Raw genomic sequence first — 9914 nt, 5'->3', positions numbered from 1 at the left:
TTTTTTTTTTTTTTTTTCATCATTTCTACTGTATACAAATGGGAACAGTGGTGGTTCAGCAGTAGAATTCTCACCTTCTATGCAGAAGACCCAGTTTCAATTCCTGGCTCATGCACCTCATGTGCAACTGCCACCTATCTGTCAGTAAAGACTTGTGTGTTGCTATGATGCTGAACAGGTTTTAGCAGAGGTCCCACACTAATATAGACTAGGAAGAAAGGCCTGGTGATCTACTTCTGAAAGTCAGCTATTGGAAACTCTGTCGATTACAGTGGTTCACAACTGTTACAGATTTCATTGTGTTCCCCCCAAAAATTGCAGTAAATCCTAACCTCTATGCCTGTGATTATAATCCAATTTGGAACTAGATTGTTTTCCTTATGTTAATGAATGAGGATTAATATAGGATGTATCTTGACTCAAGGGAGCTCTGGTAGCATAGTGCCTGAGGCACTTGACTGCTAACCAGAAGGCTAGCGGTTCAAACCCACCAGCCACTCCTCGGAAGGAAGATGGGGCAATCTACTTCCGCAGTGATACTGCCTCAGAAACCTAAGGAGGGGTTGCTATGAGTCGGGTCCGACTTGACGGCACATAACAACAACAACAAATCTTGACTCAATCTCTTTTGCAATATAAAAGAGATTAAAATGTAAGCTAGCAAGGAGTGATGGGGAAAGAGAGATGCCAAACCACATGAAATTGCCTATGAGCAGAAGCTCAGAGGAAACAAAGGCCTTCTTCCAGAGCCAACAGAGAGACAAAGACTTCCCCTAGAGTCAGCCTCTTGAATGTGAACTTCTAGCCTCCTAAACTGTTAGAGAATAAATTTCAGTTTGTTTAAACCATCCACTTGTGATATTTCTGTTATAGCAGCACTGGATAACTAAGACAGCAACTGATCAGGGGATGGTGCAGGATCAGGCTGCATTTTTGTTCCATTGTACACGGGGTCCTCATGACAGGGCTTTATAACAGGGATTGGAATAGGATCATGAACCATAACTTCATCTCTTTCATCTAGTCTTAGAATTTATCAACTCCAAATTATTATCTGTATATATGAACTTACTCATGAATTTAGGATTAAGTAAAGATAAACTGAAATTTAAAAGCTTCAAAAAGATTGTCCATAACATAACATACTACACAAAACATTGTTCCACCTACTTTGGTGAGTAGCGATAGGGATCTTAAAAGCTTGCAAGCTGCCATCTAGGCAACAATGGGTCTTTCCTCACCCAAAACAAAGAAGAATGAAGAAAACCAAAGATTCATGGAAACAATTAGTCCTCATGACAGGCACACCATGTGATCCTCAGCCTATAAGACTATAAGACCAGAAGAACTAGATGGTGCCTGGCTACCACTGTCTGCTACTCGGACAGGAGTCTATGTAGGAGACCCTGGATAGAGAGGGAGAACAATGTGGAACAAAACTCAAAATCATTTGGAAAAAAAAGGGGGCTGGACCAGGTTTGCTGGTCTGGTAGAGCCTGGTGGAACCCCTGAGACTATGGCCCCTAGCTGCCCTTCAGGTCTGGAATTGAACCCATACCTGTGGCTTCCAGCCAAACAAAAGACAGGCATATAAGTTGAACATGTACCTGAAGTAGATACACTCCTTAGAGAGAACAATCATGAGAGAAAAAAGGGCTGCTTATGCACAGGGAGACAGCTCAGGGGGCAAGAGTGCATGGAGGGATGGACACAAGGAAGAGGTAACTAGTGGGAGGAAGTGGGAGGGGAACTGTTGCATTGGGGTAAATTGTAGTCAATGTCATGAGACAATGTGTATGTGAACTGCTGTATGGAAATGAATTTGCTCTGTAAACTTTCACCCAAATCACAATTAAAAAAAATTTTTTAAATTAAAAATTAAAAAAAGATTGTCCATAAGCCTTGACCAATATTTTGAGACTGAACAACCTATAATTGAAAAGTGTGATTTTTATGTGTTCATAGGAGCTCTGGTAGCACAGTGCATAAGGCAATTGACTGCTAACCAGAAGTCTGGCAGTTCAAACCCACCAGCCACTCCTCAGAAGTAAGGTTGGGCAATCTACTTCTGTAGTGATATCACCTTGGAAACCCAAGGAGGGGTCGCTATGAGTCGGGTTTGACTCAACAGCACATGACGACAACAACAATAGATGACGTAGTTGATAGCCCCCCATACTCAATTATAAATGATGACAGACACTTCACTGGGAGTTTGATAACTGATACCATGTTGGTGTTTGTTCTTTTATGTTTGTTATTGTAGAGGGTAGATGCCTCCTTCTTTCATATCTGACAACTAGATACTTGATCCATCTCCCTCCAGTCAAGAAGAAAATGAGCAACAGCCACAGGCAAAAAAATGAGTTTCCTGAATATAGGAATATAACCAACCACAAAGAGAGGATAATTTGGAAAAATATTTCCTGAAATAAAAGAACAAAACCACAGAACACTTTAACAGTCACCAAAATCTACAGACTTAACACAATTCACATAAGAACTTAATTAGAATACAAGCTTGAATATTTATAGAAACAGAAAGTATGATAGAAAAACAAAGTTGGTTGGATCACTAATACATTTAGACACCATTTAAAGGGGAGTGAAAAGCGATGATTTTAATTTTGGGTAAGTCCTTGGTATTAGAAAAGTTAAAAAAAAGAAAAAAGAAAAATCTTGAATATACCTATCTACCTGGATTCCTACTGATGATTACAACTGATGGATCAACTAGCGTGAGGTGGGGCTGGGCAGGAAGTGTGATCTAAGCTTAGGGAAATTGGTGACTTGTGACAATGGACTAATTCATGCCACCTGCAGAACTGGCAAATGGTGAGATTTTAGACCTTGCTATGGCTTTTAAACAAGTCAAATGACCTACCTTTTTCTCTGTCCTCCCCACTCCTAGTTTTTCGTAGTTCTGGAAGAATTAATGCTAGGAATTTCTGTGCCAAACTGAGGAGCAGGGGGATGTGACCCTGTGGGTAGAATACTATTCAGTTAGAGCCACTTGGCACTTCAGAAGTCAGGGACTGGATCTTAGTTTCACACATAAATTGCCCAATCCACGCTTCAGTTGGGTGTGGTATAGTCATCCCTGATCCAGATTTTCCCATCCCTTGTAATTTATCTTCCTGTTGTACTACCTCTCTCTTGAACATTTTAGATGCTGCAGGAATATGTCTGCAGTAGCAGTCAAAAGAAAAATTATTGTCAATGACTTTTACATAGTGAACTGGGTTCTCTAGTTGTTTGTCCAAGGAGTTTGGGGAACAAATCTATTCTTAGGGCCAATCTTGCTCCTCTGGGAACTAGGAAATGGGGTCCTAGTTTCTGTCCCCATTACATCTAGCTGTGTAACTGCTGGATTTCCATGTCCTGCCCATATGACACAGAATTAAGTTGGATTGAGAAACTTTAAGATACTTCCCAGCTCTAACATGGAACATTCATAATCCTACCTGGAAATATATAAGCATCTCTAGTGCCTAAGGCATTTGACTGCTAACCAGAAGCCTGGCGGTTCAAACCCACCAGCCACTCCTTGGAAGGAAGGTTGGGCAATCTACTTCCATAGTGATACCTCCTCGGAAACCCAAGGAGGGGTCGCTATGAGTCAGATCCTACTCGACGACAGTGAGTTTGGTTTGGTCTGGTCTATGAATCTGATTTGCCAGTGACAAAGAAAATCCAGAGCAGAAAGGTTCAGCATCTCCAAGCAGAATTCTTTCTGAGGTTGTTTCTCTGACTTTTCCATGAGATGTCCAGTTGTCTTTCACAAGGAGCCAGCCAAGGTGCCAGCTGGAGGCAGTTACGGGAAAAGAGATGATGCAAATTTTAACAATGCAATTAAAACCGTCATGTTTTGACAGCCCCATTTTAAGGGCAAAAACAAGAGGGATGGGCTTAAGTGTTTGGCCTCTTTTTGATCCTCGTGACAGAATAGTCTCACTGTCCCTTGAAAAACAAACTGGAAGATATACTCATCAGCTCTCCCAGTTAGGGGTAGATTTTTAGTTGCTATGAGCCTCATAAGTTAGAGGAAAATATTTACGATCATTCTCAGTGTAACTGGCCTTTATATACTAACTGGCAACACATTGTAATATGAGACTTAACTTTGGCTATGCATCAAATTGCTCAATATGGCTTTTTATTGTTTTTCAGAAGAGAATAACTATTGGTCATTCAATTTTGTCTGATTTCCTAATGAAAGTTCTCCTGGTCAATGTGGGCTCCTTGAAAATATTGTGATGTAGACAAAGACTAACTTGACTAAGTTTCTCTTATGGTTCCTCAGCTCTCCTGATATGATTCTATCCTCATGAGACATTTTTCTTCTAAAAAGAAACTTTTACTTTTAGAATTATTTTAGATTTAAAGAAAACTTTTAAAGATAGTATAGAGAGTTTCTTTATACCAATACTATTAACATCCTACATTAGTTTGGACCTTTATGAAGATTAATGAATCAATATTGATATATTATTATGAACTGAAGTCCAGTGCCCAAGGCACTTGACTGCTAACCAGAAGGCTGGCGGTTCAAACCCACCAGCCACTCCTTGGAAGGAAGGTTAGGCAATCTACTTCCATAGTGATACTGCCTCGGAAACCCAAGAAGGGGTCACTATGAGTTGGGTCCGACTCGACGGCACATAACAACAACAACAACATACTTTATTCTGATTTCCTCAGTTTATACCTAATACCCCTTTTTCATGTTCTAGGATCCTGTCCAGAGTACCATATTACATTTACTTGTCATGTCTCCTTAGGCTTCCTTTCACTGTGACAATTTCTCATACTTTTCTTGTTTCTGGTGACCTTAACTGTTCTCAGGAATACTGGTCAGATATTTTGTAGGTAGTCCTCTATTGGATTTGTCTAACATACTTCTTACAACTAGACCGGGATTATGGTTTTTTTTTTTTTTTTGAGGAAGACCACAGAAATGAAGTACCATTCTTATTAGATTATATTAAGGGACTGCCGGAAGAACGAACAAATCTGTCATGGAAGAAAAACAGGCAGAGTGCTCTTTAGAGGTGAGAATGGCCAGACTTCATCTCATCTACTTTGGATGATTGTCACATGGAGAAGGATATCATGAAGTAGAGGACCAGCAAAAAAGGGGAAGATCCTCAATGAGATGGATTGACACAGTGGCTGCAGATTCACCAGATGGAACACACAGGAATCAGATTGACATCTGTGGAAAGAGGCAATGGAGAAGCTCAGTATCTTCAGCCAAAACAAGGCCAGGAGCTGACTGTAGAACAGACCATCAACTGCTCATATGCAAGTTCAACTTGATGCCGAAGACAATTCAAACAAGTTCCCGAGAGCCAAAATATGACCTTGATTACATTTTACCTGAATCTAGAGACCATCTTTACAGACCCTAGTTGATACTCATCAAAATAGGTGTAGATCATTTTCTCTGTTATCTATGTTGTGCCAATTGATGTCCTCTGAGACTATGATCCTGAGCCCCCAGACCCAGCAACTCATTACCTCAAGGTGTTTGGTTATGGCTAAGAAATTTTCATAACTTAACCATAAGCTCTATTATATTTATGGATATATTTGGAACATATGTAAATACATATGTTGTTTGATTTCTTGATTATTGCTTCCATGGGCATTAATTGTGGATCCAAGTGAAAGGAAATCCTTGATAACTTCAGTCTTTTCTGTTTATCATGGTGTTGCTTATTATTTGTTTTGATTTCTAGGCCAATGAACTTTGAGCACAGTCTGTGAGTGGAGACTTCCTATGATGCTGAATAGGTTTCAGGGAGATCTTAGACTAAGACTAGGAAGAAAGACCTGGCGATCTACTCCTGAAAATCAGCCAATGAAAACTCTCTGTGTCACAACAGTCTGATGTGCCAGCTGATCACAGAGATGGCACAGGATTGGGCAGTGTTCTGCTTCATTGTGTATGGGGGTCCCCATGAGACAGCAGCTGATCTGACAACAGCCAACAATAACAATTCCCTTTGTTCTCCAAAGCATTTTGCTCACTTATTCTGAAAATATCTATGCATTTTAGGTTGTACATTCATTCCAGCTTAGTAGGTATGCTTAGTGCAAAACCCATGATTATGTGAATATTCAATAAATAGAATGACTGGTCAAAAAATGTTGATTGAGAAATTACCCATGTGGAGAGAGAGACTTTAAATCTTTTGCATAAAGTCCTACAAAGGGCCAAGTGGTAATGTTCTTTGTTTTCCATCACTTCTGGGCAGACAAAGTTGGTGAAGATGGATTGGTAATAATAACACCAACAACATTTCTGAGGCTTTGTATTGTTCTGGGCACTATATTAAGCCCTTTATGTATATTGTTTTATTTAATTATTCTATCTATATGCAGTAGACATAATTTTTTCCACCTTTTAAATCTGCAGGCACTGAAGCTTAAAGAGCTGAAGTAGGTAACTTGCCCAACGTTACATAGTGAATAAATATCAGAGCAGGGAAACCAACTCAGGCAGGTTTATTACAGAGGCTACACTTTTAACCACTAGGTTGTATAAGAAGAATAATGAGAGAAAAAAACAAAAACAAAACAAACCCTTCTACCTGTGTAGTTCTTTACAGAGCCCTCTCACATATATCACAATCACCTCCTGATGACCTTGGTGATCAGGGTGGTAAGGGCAGGTGCAGTCATTCCCAGATGACCCAACAAGCTTGGCATAAGCCTCTATTACAGCCTTGTCACAATCAGACCAAGTTACAATTACTTGTGTAGTTATCAGCACAGTCTGTTAGTCTATAAGCCTCTGGAGGGCAAAGCCCTTATCTTAGTTAATATGATCTCTCCCTAGGATGTCTAGTATCATGTCTTTTATGTGATAATCTCTTAATAAATATTTGTTGGATTCTGTTCTTATAGATGAAGAAATTGAACCCTAGAGAGTTAATGCAAATAATGAAAATAAATTTACCTTGTAAGTTGTAGGGCTTTTAAAACTTTTTTGAAAGGTCTCTTCTTCAGGAAGGATTTAGCTTATTGATCATGTATGTATGTGTGTATCAAAAGCCTTTCCTTAATTGTTCAAGCTGATCAAGAAGAAATATCAGTGATTGGTAAAATTTAGGTAACATTTAAGTGGAATTTTTCTAATATATATAAATTCTTTCCTGGTGGTAGTGGTGTTGGTGTTGGTATTATTTCATTTTCTATTGGTCAAATCCAACAAGACATAATTACAGAATTTGCAGCATTTTGAATTTTCCTTTCAGCCTTAATTTGTATGTCACTGGAAGAGACAATAACGTGTGTAGGAAAAAATGTTTAGAAATGAAGAGAAGAAAAAATTAGAGACAACAAATTGGTGAATGGAAAACTGGTAGTCTCTGCATTCACTCTCAAATCTGTCCTGGAAGAACATATTGCAGCTGGAATGCTTCTTAGAAGCGAGAATGGCCAGACTTCATCTTACATACTTTGGTCATGTTGTCAGAAGGGACTAGTCCTTTGAGAATGATGTTATGCTTGGTAAAGTAGAGGGTCAGCAAAAAAAAGTAAGACCCTTAATGAGATGGATTGACACAGTGGCTGCAAAAATGGGCTCAAGAACAAGAATTGTGAAGATGACGCAGGACCTAGCAGTGTTTTGTTCTGTTTTGCACAGGGTTGTGACGAGTCAGGGTGAACTCGATGGCACCTAAAAACAACTCTCCTCTAGTGCTAGACAGGTTTATCCTATTCTTCCTTCATCCATCGAGAGGATCTCTGGAGCTCTGAATAACAGTGTCCAGAATTGCCATCTATTTTAGTGACTAGCTATCTTTCTGCAAAGCAGGCTGAGTAAATCCTCATGATGTCAGGAGTAGTAACCAATGTTACTCTTTCCCGTGGGATATAGAAATAAGAGGCCTAGTGAACAGAGCAAGAATTGAACTTGCTTTGTTGTTAGGTGCTGTCTAGTAGATTCTGACTCTTAGCAACCCTACGGACAACAGAAGTGGGTGGTCCCATACTTCTTCCCAGTCTGTCTCAGTTTGGAAGCTCTACTGAAACCTCTCCACCCTGGGTGACTCTGCTGGTATTTGAAATATCGGTGGTATAACCTCCAGTCTCACAGTAACATGCAATCCACCGCAGTGTGACAAACTGACAGATGAGTGGTAGTGAACTTGCTTAGTAGAGAAATACTGTTCCTGGGTTTAAATATTCCCAATGAAACGTACAGTATGAATTCAGACAAGTTACATTATCTCTTGAGCCTTATTTTCCTCATCTATAAAATGGGCTTAATAATAAACGTGATCACAGAACTACTGTGATTAGAAATAATACACGCAAAGTATATATTACTTGCAGATTGCTGACATTCCGTATATATAAACCAAAAACAAACTCACTGCCGTCGAGTTGGATCCGACTCATAGCAACCCATCCTTGGGTTTCTGAGGCGGTATCTCTATGGAAGTAGATTGCCCAGACTTCCTTCCGAGAAGTAGGTGGGTTGGAACCGCCAGCCTTCTGGTTAGCAGTCAAATGCCTTAGGCACTATGCCACTAGAGCTATATATATGTATATTTTCCTGCTTAAGGTCCAATATGGATGGTGGTCTCAGTCACATTCTACCCACCCAATTCACTCTCCTAACTCACTTGTTGTTAGGTGCTGTTGAGTTGGCTCCAACCACATATACAACTGAAAGAAACACTGCCTGGTCCTGCACCAGCCTTGCAGTCCTCCCTATGCTTGAGCCCATCATTGCAGCCACTGTGCCAATCCATCACATTGAGGGTCTTCTCCTTTTTCACTGACCCTAAACTTTATCAAGCATGGTATCCTTTTCAAGGGAATGATGCCTTCTGACAACATGACCAAAGTAGGTGAGACAAAGTCTGGCCCTTCTTGCTTCCAAGGAGCATTCCAGCTGCACTTCTTTCAGGACAGATTTGTAAGTTCTTCTGGCAGTCTGTGGTACTTTGAGTATTCTTCTCCAACACCACAACTCAAAAGCATCAACCATTCTTTGGTCTTCCTTATTTATTGTCCAGCATTCACCTGCATATTTTGTTGTTGTTAGTATGCACCATTGAGTTGTCTTTGACTCATAGCAACCTTAAGTACAACAGAACGAAACACTGCCCAGTCCTGTGCCAGCCTCATGATCCCTACTATACCTGAGCCCATTGCTGCAGCTACCATGTCAATCCTTCTTGTTGAGGGCTTTCTCCTCTTTTGTTGACCCTCCATTTTACTAAGCATGACATCCTTCTCCAGAGAATGGTCCCTTCTTACAACAGGACCAAAATAGGTGAGATGAAATCTGACCATTCTCACTTCCAAGCAGCATTCCAGCTGCATTTCTTCCATACAGATCTGTTAGTTCTTTTAGCAGTCCATGGGACTTTCAGCATTCTTTGCCAACACCACAATTCAAAAGCATCAACCCTTCTTCGGTCTTCCTTATTCATTGTTCAGCTCTCATGTGCATTTGAATGCTTGAAAATACCATGGCTTTTGTTAGGTGCATCTTAGTCATCAAGGAGCTATCTTTGCCCTTCACCATTTGAAAGAAGACTTTTGCAAGAGATTTGCCCAAAACAATACATCTTTTGATGTCTTTACTGCTGCTTCCATTGGCATTGATTGTAGAACCAAGTAATAGGAAGTCTTTGACAATTTCAAACTCTTCTCCATCTATTGTGATGCTGCTTAGTCCAGTTGTGAGGATTTTAGTTTTCTTTTTATTGAGGTGTAATCTATACTGAAGCGTGTACTCTTTAATCTTTATCAATAAATGCTTCAAGTCATCCTCACTTTCAGCAAGCAAAGTTGTGTTGTCTGTGTATCTGAGGTTGTTAGTGAGCCTTCTTCTGATCCTGATGCCAAGTTCTAATTCATATAGTCCAGCTTCTCATATTATTTGCTCA

This window comes from Orycteropus afer, unplaced genomic scaffold (genome assembly GCF_000298275.1).
Source record: "Orycteropus afer afer isolate SDZICR_OR568_19922 unplaced genomic scaffold, OryAfe1.0 scaffold00068, whole genome shotgun sequence".
NCBI classification, from domain to species: domain Eukaryota; kingdom Metazoa; phylum Chordata; class Mammalia; order Tubulidentata; family Orycteropodidae; genus Orycteropus; species Orycteropus afer.
The sequence above is the reverse complement of the archived record's forward strand: the minus strand, read 5'-3'. Positions refer to the sequence as shown.